At 42.7% G+C, this 16,223-nt stretch overlaps 1 protein-coding gene across 1 annotated transcript in view; it reads left to right on the top strand.

Moving 5' to 3' along the window:
• Nucleotides 1-4,229: 4,229 nt before the first annotated feature.
• Nucleotides 4,230-16,223, top strand: part of ZNF462 (zinc finger protein 462) — a 93,944-nt gene continuing 81,950 nt past the window's right edge. Inside the window, exon 1 of the mRNA XM_035570960.1 lies at nucleotides 4,230-4,998. The gene's annotated coding sequence lies outside the window, so the exon portion shown is untranslated. The remainder of the gene's footprint in view (nucleotides 4,999-16,223) is intronic.

Below are 16,223 nucleotides of genomic sequence, written 5' to 3'. Positions count from 1 at the left end.
ACAGAGGGACCTACTTGTTTTATTTCTATTTATTTATTTATTTATTTATTTATTAGCCCAGAACACCTCTTCTTGTGACCTCTGCCAAGGCGGCTGTGGGACACGACCTCTGTGAAGCCGGAGGCAGGCTGACATTCCTGCTCAGCCCCCCCGCCCGGTGTCGGTGCCGGCTTTTCGCCCCGCCGCCTCCCCGCTGCCGCGCTGCCCGGCACGGGAGGCACCGGCGCCTTTGTCTGCACCCTCGTCTCCTCCGGCGTCCCCAGATGCCAGCACCGGCGGAGGTGCAAACTATCTGCATTCCCCTTAATGGGACTGTTAACTCGCCGGGGTAATTAGGGCCAGGGTGGTGTCAGCGCGGTTAACCTCTTTATCGCTGGGCACGGCACCGGGCCGAGCCGGGGGGGCTGCCCCGCAGCTCGAGCCCCCCCTTCACGCCCCCCCCCCCTCCCCGCGGTGGTCCTGCGCACCCCTGGACTTGCTCTCCCCACCTCCACGGGAGCCGGCAGCCCGTCCCCGCGCGAAACCAGTCGTGCGTGGACACGGGGGGGCTCCCCCCTCTCTTCTCTCCGGCGGCCGCCTTTTGGTGGGCTCCCGCAGCCCAGCGTGTCCACCTCGGCGCCCGCTTTCCCCAGCAGCGCTCGCAGCCCGGAGGGGAAGGCAGAAAGTCTGCGGGACGAAGTTATGGACCACCAGACCCCTGGCGAGAAGCCCCCCGCCCCGGGCACCCCGGCACTGCCCTCCAGTGCCGGGGTTTCTCCGGCAGCCCTGACCTTCAACCCCCCGAGATCCCCACCCGCGCAGGTGGCCCCGCGTGGGTGCCCGGACCCACGCTGCGGGGGAGAGTGCAGGGTATTGCTCCATGGCTACCTCCGTGAAGATACTTTTATTTTATTTTATTTTATTTTATTTTATTTTATTTTATTTTATTTTTAACTTTATTTTTTTCCTATTTTTATTTTATTTTACTTATTTTCTATTTTATTTTATTTTTATTCTCCCAGGTGTGATGCCCACTGTTCCCAAGAACCTTCATTTTGAAATGGAATTGTTGCTTCCCTGGAGGGTGGCTGGTCAGAAGTCAGGTGTTTTGGGGTTTGTGGTTGTGGGGTTGTTCTATTTTCCTTTTTTTTTTTTTTTTTAATTTAAAATACAATGCTGAGAGACAAAGAGGTAAATTATCTGCCTCGGCGTTGATGGTACGTCAAAGATTGCAAAGCCTAGGCGCTCTCTTCCTGCGAAGAGGATGATTTATAGAAAATTGCAGGCAGAACACATGCACATTCTGGCAGCCTTAAAGACAGTCCCTCCCTTTTCCTTAATGTTCTTTTATCAGCTTCTTAGGAGGTGTCCGCTTCATTTGTCTGCATGAAACCAGTAGTCTTAGTAGGAATCCCCAGTTCTGATGTTTTTTCCCCTTTTCCTTAAGAAGGATTCTCTAAATCCAACAGTGCTCCTTCTGCCCAGATATTATCCTTCCTCCTATTTCTCACAGCACTTGTTTGGGGCGAGGGGGAGAGCGGGGGGGAGCGGAAAGAGGAGAGAGGAGGAGGGAGAAGATCTTTCTCCTGTTTAGTGATTAACTTGCACGGCTCAAAGAAAGAGAAGATTTAATAGGAGAGATCCTGCCTGTGTGCTTTGTACTTACAGCAGTCTTGCGGATGGGAAGACCGGAGAGTGCATGGGTTTAATGTTTGACTAGTACCTGGGCGACTGATTTTTGTTATTTTATTTTATTGCTATCGTTAGAGTTTCTGCATTTGGTCTTCAGCTAAGATGGGAGAGTTCAGACAATGAAGTCCTAGCATGCCTGACCTCTCCCAGAGCCAGTAAAATCTGGACTCCTTTAAGAAGATCATCTCAGCTTCACCACTCACACAAAACTTCCTTGGAGCTGGGGAGGGATCTCCCCCTTCACCCGAACCGGAGCTCTGTGGTTCTAGTCTCTCTTCCACCCATGCAAATTGCAGCGCTTGAGGGCTCGAGAAATCCCAGTGATGTTCCAATACCAGCCATGCCCTTGTGCTCAAATTGATTTTCCCTCACTCCCGTGCATTGATTTTATGAGTCTGCACATAACCCCTAATCCCCCCACTGCCCCCACCCCCAGTGTTAGGCATAACCCTAGAAAGAATCTGACCTGTTGTTGTAGAAAGAGTGGAGGGCTGGGGGGGAGGGGGGTCGAGCAAAAGAAGTAGCTAAGCACAATGCTTAATAGAACGAGGCTAAATATAAATGCAGACTACAGCAGCTTTGTCTTTGCTTGCTTGCCTTCATCACCAAGATACCTTTCTTTGTGAGCCTTGATCGTTTCTTTCCTCGGTTTTAAATAATCAGTCACAAAAGAGCAGACAACTAGGTGTTGGAAGGCATAAAAGTTATTTAAGTAGGATTATTTATTTTATTTTGCAGCCAAAAACGTTTCACCAATGTAGGAAGTGATTTTGGTGCTCGGTAGTACAAGCTCTCTTTTCTCCTAAATGCTTGTGAGAAATAAAAAACCTGGAGATGACTGTCTTTATTTCCGGGAGTAGACTTCAAAATACGTGCCAGAAATGGACAATTTGAGTCTCCTTTCTCCACATCAAATGCGAGCTGGAAGGGGGATTAAAAACCAACCACGTGGTAGATCTGGTTTTATACTTTGCAACCTCCAGCTCCATTTATGTTCTTTACCCTGCTCAGGGAAGATTAGCCTCTAGATGGATGTGTCTGAGGGATCACCTCAGGGGCAGATCTGCATGCAGAAACCGGTTTTTGCCATGGCTGGAAGAGAGCTATGACCTAGCAGAGTGCTCCATCCGAGCGGCTCCCCCAGCATCGCAGGAGCTGCTGAGAGCTCCTGTGCAAGAAGCTTTGTGAAGGCAACAGCTTGGAAGGGGAAGCTCTTCAGATCTTTCCCCCTTCTTCTCCTCCTCCCTGGCCCGTGAGTGATTCAGTGTCCCAAACCTTAACTTTTTGTTACCACCTTCCTCCTCTTAATCTCCTTCATCTTCAACACCTCCTCCTCTATCACTACCATCTTCTCCTCCATCTGTCTGCCTCCTGGATCTCTCTCTTGTTTGCTTGCTTTCCCCCCTCCTCTTCCACCTCCCTCCTTCTCTTTCTTCTTGCCTTTTCCTTCTCTCTTTTCTTCTCTTTTCTTTCTCTTTTTCCTCCTCTTCCCCTACACGTTGTTGTTGTTGTTAGAAAGGATTCTTGCACCCCCTGGTGCTCTTGCGTTTTGTGTGGTAGGAGAGGAGATTGTCTTCTTTCTCTCTCTCCCTCTGGTTGCTCATTATTCAGAGAGAGACACAGAGGGTGAGTGAGAGAGAGAGAGAGAGACGGATATCTCAGGTCATCTGCAGCTGCAGCAAACCAGTGAAGGAGAGAGAGAGAGGGAGAGAGAGAGAGGGGGGGAAAAGCAGGGAAAGATGGCGATTCTCCATTGCTGAGACCTGGCAAGGAGCACATGAGACTCACAAAACAACTTCCACAACAATAACAAGAAGAAGAGCTAGGCAGAGAGGAAGAGGAGAGGAGACAGCAGCAAGAGCAGCAGTGCCGGGACGCTCCTGTAAGTTCTTGCAATTAAAACCCATCTCCGGTTTGGCATTGGAGAGATCATCTCTCATGTGTATATATATATCTTTTTGTTTGGTCTTCTCCGTCTTTCTTTCTTTCCACCACCTTCCTCTGAAATCCATTCATTCGGCCAACGGAGGAAGGAGGAAGAAAGAAAGGAAGAAAAAAAAAAAGAGAAGAGAGGGAGCGAGAGCGGGGTGTTTTGTTTGAGAGAAGTCTCTTGCATGGAGGAGGAGAAGAGGAGGAGGTGCTGGTGGTGGTGGTGGTGGTGGTGGTGGGAGGAGGAGGAAGGCGGTTAATTAATTTTTTGTTGTTGCATTAAAGGGGGGGGGGGGGTATGGGGAGATAAGTGAGATATCAGTCGAGCTTTCGGGGTGGGGGTGCCCGTGTGGATATGTGTGTGTGTGCGAGGTCTGGATGGTGCTGTGCGTGTGGACTTGGATCAGAGACGGGAGAGACACGGAGGAGAGAAAAGCTCCGTGCTGGCACGACCCAGGCAATCGGGTGACCTCTTTCTTCCTTCCTTTCTTTCTCTCTTTCTTTCTTCCTTCCTTTCTTTCTTTCTCTCTCTCCCTCTCTTTCTCCCCCTCTTCCTCTCCTGCTCTTTCTCCTCATCCCCTCTCGCTGCCCTCTCTCTCGCCGCTGGCGAGGCTGGTCCCTCACCCCGCCGCTGGTGCCCCCGCTGCCGCGCTCCTCCACTTGGGATGCGGGGGTCCCCGGCGGCGCCGGGGCTGGGGGGCTGGTGGTGCCCGCAGGAGGTTGCTTGGAGGAGGACAGCGTTCAGCTGGAGAGCAGGAGCCATTACACACGCTTCTGCTCTCCTTTGAGAGAAAGAGAGCGTGAAGGGAAGAAAGGAAAGGGAAGGAGCCCACTTCTTCTCGCTCACTTCTCCGACGTCCCTACCTTTAAACCAGGCAAGGGAGAAGGAGCTTTCTCCCCTGCCCCTTTCTCCACCACCCGGAGCAGCTTTCTCCCTATCTTTCCTTCTCTTTCCCTTTCTTTATCTCCCTGTCCTCCATTTGCAAGCTGTCTGCTTTGGTTCCAGTCCAGGCTCCACAACACAAAGCTTCTCCTCGCTCTCGCACACATGCACACACACAGTCTACAGGCTCTTTATGTCTTCTGGAGTAACCTTCTTCTACCCCCCCGCGTCCTCTTAGCATTGTGGTTTCTATTCTCCACACAGAGATCCTCCTGGAGCTTCATGTAGTTGTGATCTGATAGGATTTCTCCCCGCCTCACATCCCTCTTTTGGGGGAGAAAAGGGAAAAGTTTCATTCGTTTTTCTGGTGTTTGGAAGGAGAAAGACCTTCAAGTTTGAGTGCTTTCTGCTGCTGCTTTTGTGTGTGTGTCCGTGGGGGTCTGTTTGTCTCATGAAGCTGCTTGCATGTCTAAGAGGAAGTGACTAGTTTGGCAGAGAGCTGTGATCTGAGTCAGGTAAGCCATGTCATGTTCTCTAGCTCCACCAGAAAATGGAGGAGAGAGAGAGTAGACAAAGCTGAGATGGGAAGTGCTCCTAACATCGTGGATGTGTCTCCATGTTTTGAAGCTTTGCTGGCAGAAGCTGGCTTAATCATGATTTTTTCCCCTAGGGTTTCTTCAGTTTTTTCAATGTACAACATTGTGATGGGTCTTCTCTCTGACTTCATGCTATCAGGAAATGAGGATTGGAGGAAATTGCTCAGATTCTCCTTCACACAGAGAAACACATCCTCAGGCTTTTTTGCTCTTATGCTTTCATGTGGAGGTCACCTTTCTAGACATTTTTCTTTGGTTAAAGACCACAGAATTTAGGAGGTTGATCAGTTGACCAAAGAATTGTGTATGTATGCTTATATTTATAGATTTTTGAAAGCATTTGGAGGTAAGTGCACACAGATTGAGGCTGCTCAGGTTCTTCCAGAGAATGTCATGAAATGTCATTTTTTTTTCTAGGTGATGCTGTTGATGCCTGATTTATGGGATTTTTAACTTCTGATTTTCAAGAGCATTTCTTCTTTTGGATTTATTTTATATTAAGATGGAATATTTCTCCCCACTCACTAGGTTGCATTAAAACGATACTGGCAAGCTTTTAGTAGGTTCCTCAGAGCATCATAAAATACGCAATTTCTCTTGGAAAAAACGAAACAGTTTTCACAGCTGTCTTTTTTGGTGTCTTTAAAGGTTTTTTTTCTGAAAACTTATGGCAACATTCTTGTTATGATTTTAATGTAATTATGGAAACCTAAGATCTTTAAAGAGAGATAGCAGTTGAAAAGGAATTTGTGTGATTTTTTTTAGCCCACCTTTTAATCTGAAATCAGTTTCAGTAGTCTCAAACCAGGCCTCACTCTTTTCCCACCAATCTTGATTTGCACATCAGATGCATAGTAGATGCAGTTCCTCAAAAAATTCAAACTACATGCTGAAATGCATGAGGTGGATACCAGGATGCAGTGCTACTGAGTTTGAACGCACACCTCCATAGAAAGTTAGCATTCATATGTAGATTATTTTGAAGCATTTAAGAAGGAACGTGTTATATATGGGAGGTATATGTTATAGAATAGGAGACCAGTGAATCTGAATCAAAACACACTCCCACATGGGCACCAAGAATAGAAAGATTTGATGACTGTAATCACTAAAGATGAACTTGGGATCCAGCTACTGCAAGGTTAAAATCAATGTCCTTGTTTCATTTTTCCTGTGGAATAAATTGTGTAGTGTATATACTCTAATATTATTGGAAAGCATACTGCATTATCAGCTGTGCATTTTGGTAGTTCTGGTTGCTGATAATGTCACACAAAGTACTGAGATACTGTGGTTATCTTCACCCTTCTGAAATGAAGCACTTTCAGAGGTGGGCCATGCAACATACCATTTCATGTATATTTCACCTTACAGTTTGACAAAATAAGAAAGGAGGTTAACTGTTTTTTTTTTTTTTTTTTCCCCTGATGTGATGTTCATTGATGCGCTTTACAATTTCTGTACAGGTCTAAATCAGCAGCCACTGAAGATAATAACAAAGTCCTCACTGACCTCTGCTGGTTGGGTCAGATCCTAAGTATCCATCCTCTCTATTAGGTATACTCTCTCCATAGGTATCTGATTGTGTTTCATAGTTCGAAATCATGAATTTGCTCTTACTTCTTGAGAAGTCAACTCAGTGTTTACACTACAACATGACCTGCAGATACATTGTTCATAAATGTGGCATGTGCAATACAAGAACAAGTTTGAGATTTAAGCTGGGGATCTTGATGGGAGGGCATCTTGCCCCTCTCCTGTGGTGACAGACACCCTAGGAAAAAGAACATTTTTGCAATGGTTTGTATTGGAGAGTAGTGTTATTTTAAATGGGTGTTTTCTTTACTATGAGACTGAAATATCTTTAGAGAAGAATATTCTCATTAATGATGTTCCTTGCTTTAGTCTGCCCAGACTGAATTTCACTTTACTGTTAGAAGACCAGCTGAGTGACTTTTATTTTTCAAAACAAAGAAGCAAAAAATGAAACAAAAGGCTTTCAGGGGATCTAGAATGATAATTTTAATTCAAGAGATAGTGGTGACCAGTATGTTTCTTGTCATCAGACACAAATTTCTTCATTCAGATATTGGATTTCAATTGTTTTTGATTTATGAGCACCCACAGTTTGTCCATGGTGCAAGATCTATCAGAAACTGCATTCATAGCTTATTGTTCAGTATATAAACTAGCTTTTCTTAATCACTTTTCTCAACCCCACTAGACATAACCTAAGGACCACTGCTTTAAAAATATTTAAACAAATAGTTGATTTCCTTATTCCTTTTTTAAAGGTTAATAATGAACTACATTCTGGAGAAACTTAAAACATCATGTTTAGAATTTCTTTCCATTGGTTTTAAAAATAATTTTGATACAGGAGGAAAACTAAAAATGTGTTGTATATGCCCAGGCAGTGAGGAATATGAGTACACAATTGGATGCTGGAAATGGAAAGTAGTACAACTGCAAACACAAGTGGGAAAAAAGATGGTCATTTTAATTTAGTAAGGTTTATAACAAATTTTGTAGTGTTGTGAACTTTGATTTAAAGGAGAATTGACTCTTAGGAAGACATGAGTAATTAAAGAGTTGATAAGTATTGGAGAAGAACTACCATCAACATAGATGTCTGGACATCTGGCAGATGTTACCCTGGGCCCCAAAGAATGGACAAGTTTAATTTTAGTCTTAGAAAGGAAATGTGAAGAGCTAAAATTTTATAATAGTACAGGTTACAGTTTGAGGAAGGTTACTTCAGAAAAGTCCAAAGATGCCTCCTGAAATTTGGAATTCCAAGAAACAAGTGTAAATGAGTTTTTCCTGTGAGTTTTCCTATGATTACAAACAACATGTGGAGTTACAGTATAAATTGAGATTGCTCTATTTTTGCTGTAACACTTTCTCTGCACGTTGTTGTGGATAATTACTTAAACTGAGCAGAACACTACTTTGAGCTTCATAATAGGGCAATGTGAGTAAATGAATACTACATAGCTTTTCAATAATTTCACAGATATAAGTCCTTTTTCTGCAGTTTCCTACTTCATTTACTCACATTGCCCTATTATGAAGCTAACACTAACCAAAACTAGCAACAAAACCTGTAGAAGAATAATTATCAAAAAATAAAAAAAAATCCTAACAACAACAAAAAAACACTACAACAAAAAATGAACTGAAATACTGAAAAGAATGTTTGGAAGAAACACAATGGTAGAGGAAGGGAGATACTCTTCTGACAGATCAGGAAAGGCCCATGAAGACCCATATCGTCTTTGAGTCATTTCAGGTACTATGTTTCCCTGTACTTTGTACTTTGGTATATTTTCAATGTACTGTAGCAGAAAATAATATAAATGCTCTTTTTTTTTTTTCTTTTTCTTTTTTTCCCTTAATCTTTGTTTTGAACTGAAATCCTGTCTTTCATGAACTTGTTCCAGAGGAAAAAGGCCTGCTGTTACTATCAGCTGTATGATTTGCTTAACACTTAAAGGATGTGATCACGGATGAAGTTCTAATTGCTGGCTTTAGTAAAATCTTTAACTTCATCAAGCTAAATGCTTGCTATCTTTTCAAACAGTTGCTTCCTTCTAGAGTGCTAACTAATCAGGCAGTCTCTCTGAAAGGGCTTGTTTAATGGAAATCTTTCAGGTAGCATTAAGATATAATATGGGCCCATAGCACATGAACAGCTGTCAATGAAGTATTAATTGAGGAGGGGATGAGAACTGCCACCTTACTCTTCAGGGAGTGAAAGTGAGGGCAATTTTGAAGAGAAGTAAGGAGAATGATAAGAATTAAAGTTGCTTAAATATCTGCTAAACTGCAGAAACTTAAGTTCCTCAAAGACAGGAACTCAAAATTTTTAAAGAAAGAGATGCTGGAGAAGGTGGTGTGGTGTAAGTCTTCTGCTGCTGGCAGAGACACAGTTAACATTGTAAACGGTTGAACTTCAGCATGGCACTTCTCCAAATGAGTTGACTGTTGAAAATAAAATGTTCCAGAAGAACTGGGAGAACAGGAAAGAAGTTAAAATAGCATGGCTTGTATGCCAGTGCTGAAAGAAGAAAAGGGGGGAGGAAGGGAGATAGCTCAACTTATGATAATTATCTTGTTGGTTGTAGTGAAAAGGCTCTAGCAGAAGTTTCCAAATGAGGGGACTAGATTTAATGCAATCTTAATTTATGTCCTGGGTTCTGGAAGTATTAGTCTACTTTCAGCATGTGTTTGGGAAGTTGAACACATGCGTAAATAAAAAGTCATATGAGATAGTTTTAGGGTTTGTTCCATTTTGTTCTTTTAACTTTGGAAATAGTACCAAAGATCTGAAGTCTGACACTTATCTCTTGGGTTTTATGAAGCTGTGCCAGATGTTGCAGTACAAACACAACTCTGGAGGGTTTTGAAAGAGGGGATGAGATGGGGAAAGGGAAACCTTTATTTAGGGAAATCTTTAAATTCTGGTGTCTGATATTTGAAACAGGCTTATGTACAACTTTTTTTTTTTTTCTTTTTTTTTTCTGTGTTCTCTTCATCTCTTACTGATTGAATATCTTGGTACAGTTGCTTTGTTCAGCTTGAGTCAGTATCTGTTACTGCAGTCATCTCAAAATATCCTTGCTTAACCACTGATTGAAGGAGCTTTCCTTTAAGCAGTGTTTGGAAAAGAACCTTTCCTACACTATTGGTTGTGATTGGTTTGTAGTCATTTTTTGAGAGACAATGATTATCAGAACATCAGTCCCAGATTTAGCAGTAATACTATACCTTTCTTTTCCTCTTGATCTTCACCTCTTTGTTTTTGACTAGCTTTTTTTTTTTTTTTTTTTTTTTTAAATTTTTGGAAATAATGATGGACCTCCATAGCTGCTGTCTGTGGGGAATACAGTGGGTTTTTGGCTAGGGCTAGAAGCAGTTCTGTGGGTAGAAGATCATAGGATTCCTCAAGAAAAACAATCAGTTTGGTAATTTAAAGAAGATGGAAATGAGACATCTGAGGATGTGCAGTCATTGTTCTTGAGTGGAGTCAAACACAGTCTCTTTAAGAATACATTTAATAATGTCAGCATAAGGAGCTGTAGGCACAGCGTCAATGTCATGAGCGATACTGACTTACTGAGAGCTTATCAGGGCAGCAATCATTGCAAGGCCACTGTGCTGAGGGCAAATAATTCTGAGAGAACACTTGATTCACTGGACTGTGGTTAGTTTTTCACTAGTTAAATTGAAGTTAAATTATTAAGAATTTAGTTGAAGTGTGTAGCTTGTTTTTTTTTTTGCAGTGGAAGATAAAAAAATCTAATTGGGAATGTGCAGAAAATTGAAGTTATTTTACACCTTTGGGAGAGAAGAAGCTAGATGCTTGTATTGTATGCCAGGAAAATGCAATTAATAACTTGCTGTTCATTTACATAATGGGTGGTTAGCAGCACTGGACAGTGTATTTGAAGCACTTTTTTTACAGGTATAGCCTCTGTGATGACCTGAAGATTAAGAAGGGGGATGTTCAGCACTGGCATTACTGTTGCTATTAAAAAGCTCTGGAAAGGGGCCTGAGAACCCCAGCTGCCGTTGTGGTGGAGGAAGTCAGGCCTTCAAAGGATACAAGGATTAGAGTGTCAGGAAAAGTAAATGGTAGCATCAGCACAAGTAGAAAATAGGCATAGCTATTCAGCAAACAGAAAAGTAGGCTAAGGCATGCCATAATTATGTGTAGTGGAAACTTGCTGCTAATAGAGCAATTGCGTGGGGTAGAGAGGCAGGAGAATGATTTTTCAAGACAAAACAAAGCAGACATTGCAGAGAATGATATAGGAAGACTGAGGATTCAGTGTGCTCGTGATAATGTGAAAGAGAAGACTTTGTTTTGAAAGATGCTAAAAATGGAATCTTCTGATGTACATGTGGTCACTGTTTCCGTGGCCTTGTAGGACAATAGGGGCTTCTTTGCACTGCCCGAATGAGCAAACTCTTCCTTCCCGCTTGCAGCTCTTAAGGTTCAAATAGTGCTGCTTCAGGGTGGTAGCAGTAGTTGTGGAAAGAAGGCATTACAGGATATTCTTTTGGGGAAGAAGATGGGTCATACCGTATTGGTCTGTTGTCATGCAAATATTTCAGAATCTGATAGCTACGTATCACAAGAGCCAGGCAAATTCATCCCTGTCACACATTATCCCTAGATCTTTCATTGCTGTCAAAGAAAAGAGCAGAATGGGTGAATGTGACACCCAGAACCAGTGTTCCAGCAGCCTATACTTTGAGTTTCTCCTGATTTATCAAATAAACAGAGTAGCCAAGGTAAGACTACATGTGCTGGAAAATTTGGGTTCAGCATGAGTTTGACATTCCGGGTGGTACATTCTTAACCAACTTGGTTGACTTGGTGAAGATTTAAATAAATGTCTAGCTGAGATAGGGATCATTAATAAAGGGTCTGAATGCCAGAATGTGGTCTAAATGTCAGAATTCAGCTGTCTGATGATAATAAAACTTTTTTTTTTCCTTCTTCCCTCTTGTTGATGTTAAATTGACAGCTCACATGGTTCCATATTTCCTATGTCAGGTTGTGCAGAAATTTTAGATGGATTGGTGAAGGTAGTTTTTAACACAGGTAGTTAGTTGACTTCCCTTCCCTTCCCTTCCCTTCCCTTCCCTTCCCTTCCCTTCCCTTCCCTTCCCTTCCCTTCCCTTCCCTTCCCTTCCCTTCCCTTCCCTTCCCTTCCCTTCCCTTCCCTTCCCTTCCCTTCCCTTCCCTTCCCTTCCCTTCCCTTCCCTTCCCTTCCCTTCCCTTCCCTTCCCTTCCCTTCCCTTCCCTTCCCTTCCCTTCCCTTCCCTTCCCTTCCCTTCCCTTCCCTTCCCTTCCCTTCCCTTCCCTTCCCTTCCCTTCCCTTCCCTTCCCTTCCCTTCCCTTCCCTTCCCTTCCCTTCCCTTCCCTTCCCTTCCCTTCCCTTCCCTTCCCTTCCCGGAATAGGCATACAACTCTAGTTTTCCCACAGAAAACCTGTATTGAGCAAACTGTTTCTGCAGAGAACTTAGGTCCCTGAACATTTGTTTATTTTAACTAAGAATTGGATTCTTAGGTGCAGTCAGACTCAACTAGATTTGTGGGTAAGAGGGTGTTTATAACACGATTTTCAGCATCTCTAACCAAACGCTGAGGAGACCAAAGAATTAGTGGCCAGCTCTGGAAATCTTCCTGTTAATTTTTTGAATTCCTTAAACAATCCATTCCTCTATTCAGTGAAATAGCCATAAATAGAATATAATGGGGATATTGGAAATTGAGACCTTGGTGCTAGATTTTTTGCAGTCAGTCGAAACAAAACTATGTGTACATAGGAAAAGAAAAGGTTCCTTTTGAGAGTGATTCTGGTGTGTGAGATTGGACCAGATCTCTTCTGTTTGCAAACACTTGGAGATGGCAACTGGAGGTATCTGCCACTTTTCATCTATGTCATTGCTCTCATTCTGACTGATCATTTTTTCTCAGATATGTTACTACTTGTGGTGAGTATGGAAGAGGCTAACTATGTATACAGCATCTACTTAGCTTTAGTTGTTAATGCATTAAAGTCTGGGAAGGAAATGGCCGTGAGGAGTCATCGTGTTTCCTATGTTGTGTGACAAGTGGTACTGTCAGAAACATTAATAAATGTCAATAAATCATTTCAAATTTGTTCATATCTCTTTATTTGCTCTGATCATGCATTTCAGTTTTTCTCTTCCTTGACTGCATCTGGGTGGCTTTGGCTGCAAGATATAGGACCTCCAGCACTGGTAGGCCCTGAAACTGTGCTTCTAGCATGCCCAGCTGAACAACCTGATGAGTGTAAAAATGTTAACAAATGGATGATGGAAAACTGAGCATAGCCAGGCAGCTCTCAACCTTGTTAATTAGCTTCCTGACTGCTGAATTTTCTCTGCCTTCTCACATGGCTGTAACTTGCAGCCTTGCAAGAAAGGGTTTGGGTTCCTGGCCAGGAGCACATCCTGAAAGTTGAATTCATGTAACTTGAAGTCAGTCTGGACTGGTTCTTTTTGGTCTAAATGACCTTTTATCTTTGGTGGGGGAGGGCAGTGCGGAGAAAGCATATCAGCTTTCAACTGTGTCAGGTCATATAGAGGTCAAGTTCTCTTGTCTGTGATCAAGCATATGGTGTAAAACAGCCCTGTGCATGATAGCACCAGGGCCTGGGGAGAGGAGAACCTTATCGGGCCTTCAGGAGGTAAATATGACTGAAGGCCGTTGTGTGAATCAGCATGTATGATGGCTCTCCGCTTGGGGGTTGCAGGATTCATGTTTTTAACTCTTTGGTGGTTCTGGCCCCTGGTGTGTTTCCACTCTGCTAGGTTGAGAAGAAGCTGTTGTTTCTCAAGAGCATGCAGATTTCTCCTGCCAGGTTATCCATGCACGTGAGAGACTTTCTGAAACCCCTGGCTCCAAGGACATAACTGTATTATTCACTGAAGCTGCTGAAAAAGTGAGTCAATATATTCTGGGTCTCTCAGTTGCATGAATAAATGAGTAAATCTGAATTATTTTTAAATGATCGGATTAGAGAGGTGATAAACTACAAAGATTTTTCCATTCAACTCCCTCTCCACAAATGCAGTGCTCTCCTTCCACCGTGGAGCAGGAGGCAATACAAGATTTTCAGTGTGTTTTGTTCCCAGGAAACCACATAAAAACTGTTAAGGTCCCTCTCAGAAAATGTCTTTGAGACCAAAAGACTTGAGTCAGGAGTTGCTTGGCAGGATGACAGGCAGGTTGACCAAGGGTTGCATGTGGTGTTCTCTTGCAAAACGAACATGAAATCCTCATTGCCCTCCATGTTGCTTCAGTGCTTCCACAGGTTCACCCATGCTACTTCAGTGGTGTACAGGAATATAATTTGCTTGCTGGTGTTATGGTCTTATCTCTGAAGATATTTATTTTAAGAATTCATGTCTACATAGGTTTGTTAATACTGTACTGTAATATCAGATGGGTTGCTGAGACCTCAAGAGGGTGAGCAATCTATTTTTAGTGTGTTTGAAGGGTAGATGATGTTTCAGGTTGTGGAATGACTTTCTGGGGGGCCTGTTACCATACACTGAAGTTTTGTATGACATGGCAGTGGAGGCCAGTCATATGATGATGAGGTAGTAACTTAAATGGGACATAAAAAAAAATCCTTCTCATTGGGGAAATTTTAAAGATAGATGGAGCTAAAATGCTATACAGTCTATTCTTACGCTTGTTTCCTTGATATGCTGAAGACATCTAACCCTCTTTACAGGTGAAATAAGCAGCCTGCTTATGAGCTGAAGGCAATGCCTGCTGATCTGTTGACATCCAGATTGGAGGGTTATTCATGTCTAAGTAAGAATTTTAATAATGAATGACCAAAAGACTGTTTAGTTGCCCAAGTGGCACAAAGAAGATGGCTTATGATCTCCTTCCACATCAGAAGTTAGTTACATGTGGGAAGCTGGACACTAGTAGTGCTGTCCTATTTAAACATATTTGAGATCCCAGCCCTAGAGAGACTGGAGCTGTAGGTTGAGAAGTCTGCCGTTGATAAATGTCTGCTTGCAGCAATCTGAATAGTGACTCCAGCCTTGCTTTGGAAGCACTGCACTGTAGTGGTAGCCCTGGAGAACCTATTTTAATGATTTATTATTGTTAGATTTTAAGTGAATTGGCTTCCTATTTGAAGGCACTAAAACTGCAACTTCTACAAGATTCTTCTTACATTCCTGGGATTTTGTTTTGTGTGCAGACATGTATGTGTTATTTATTTATTTAATAAATCCTCACTACCACTGTTATGAACATTAACAAAAGCTTTTTTAATAGGTCAGACCTCATCTCCCATTGTATTTTGTTGTTACTGCGGTACGTTTGGCAGATAATACAAGATGAGGGCTAAAGCCCTTATCCTGTAAAAACTTATTCATTTGAATAGTCCCTGTGATATGACTTTGAGTTTGACTGCAGCTACTCCTGTTGAGTACGCATTTGAAGATCAAATCCTTAACTACATGGACTAATTCTTTTGGAGTTTTCAGGGAGGCGTTTGAAAATTGCATCTTAAATAGAAGATGCCTTCAGCTTTCAACAGCTACCACCTACATACACGAGATGTTCATTTGTGGTTGCACGTGATGGCATGGTTGTAGCTGGTTTGCAACAGCCAATGGGAACTAATGCTGTAGATAATTCTTTCACTTTCATTCATGTGCTCCTTTTCTTTCATTCTCACTCTTTGTATTTTGACAGGGGGAGCATGTGTGTTACAAATACTCAAGTTTGACTTCAACTAATGCTGGCATGTCCCTGAAATACGATTTTATATGAGTTTGACGGTGTTCAGCTGGGAACATTCCTGTTTCTTTGTTGCCTCTAGATGATCTTCAAGCATTTTGGAGCCACGTCACTAACTGTGGTGTTTTTGGAAGCCATGACTTTTCACACTTTTTTTGCCATTAAGAGAATGGTTTGAATAGACACTAGCATGGTAATTTCCTGTTCAAGACAGAGGTGCTTTGGATCAGGGAAAATGTAACCTAGACCATTTTACAATGATAGGAGTGTGTAAATTTGCATATGTGTATATAATAGAAGTTGCTATCCATGTGTTCATGCTACTATGGTACTTCATCTGGCAGGTCATTTAAATATTTACTCCAAAAGATCTTGTTCTCTGTTGGTGTGAAGCAGCACTTCCAGTTATTTTTAGGTCATTTTCATCTTAGCAACCCTGTTGGAGATAAACCAGACACAAGTGCTATAAAGTGTCCCTGCGTTTTGGTAGAAATTAATAAAATAAAGTTTAATGGTTTGGTCCCAAGGGGAGAACAGACCATCTGGTTAACAGAAGGTTCAGCCAAGTAATACAGTGCTGAGAGTACCACAAACCAACCCAGAATATCTGGTAATGTGTCCAGTTGCTGAATGTATTAAGCACTGAAATGGTGCTTTCAGATCTGCAGAGCCAGCAGTTCTGTTACCACTGCTGTGACGCAGGAGATAATTCTGTTGGGCAAGCATCAGCATGGGGGTGGATCTACAGTACAGGATGTGTAATGTCAACATGAAGCATGGGAGCTGGCAGTAAGAAGGAAAGCAGCCATTTCATGCCAGCGCAGGAAGCCTAAAT

Source organism: Cygnus atratus, chromosome Z (genome assembly GCF_013377495.2).
Source record: "Cygnus atratus isolate AKBS03 ecotype Queensland, Australia chromosome Z, CAtr_DNAZoo_HiC_assembly, whole genome shotgun sequence".
NCBI classification, from domain to species: domain Eukaryota; kingdom Metazoa; phylum Chordata; class Aves; order Anseriformes; family Anatidae; genus Cygnus; species Cygnus atratus.
This window is presented reverse-complemented; position numbering and strand designations above follow the sequence as displayed.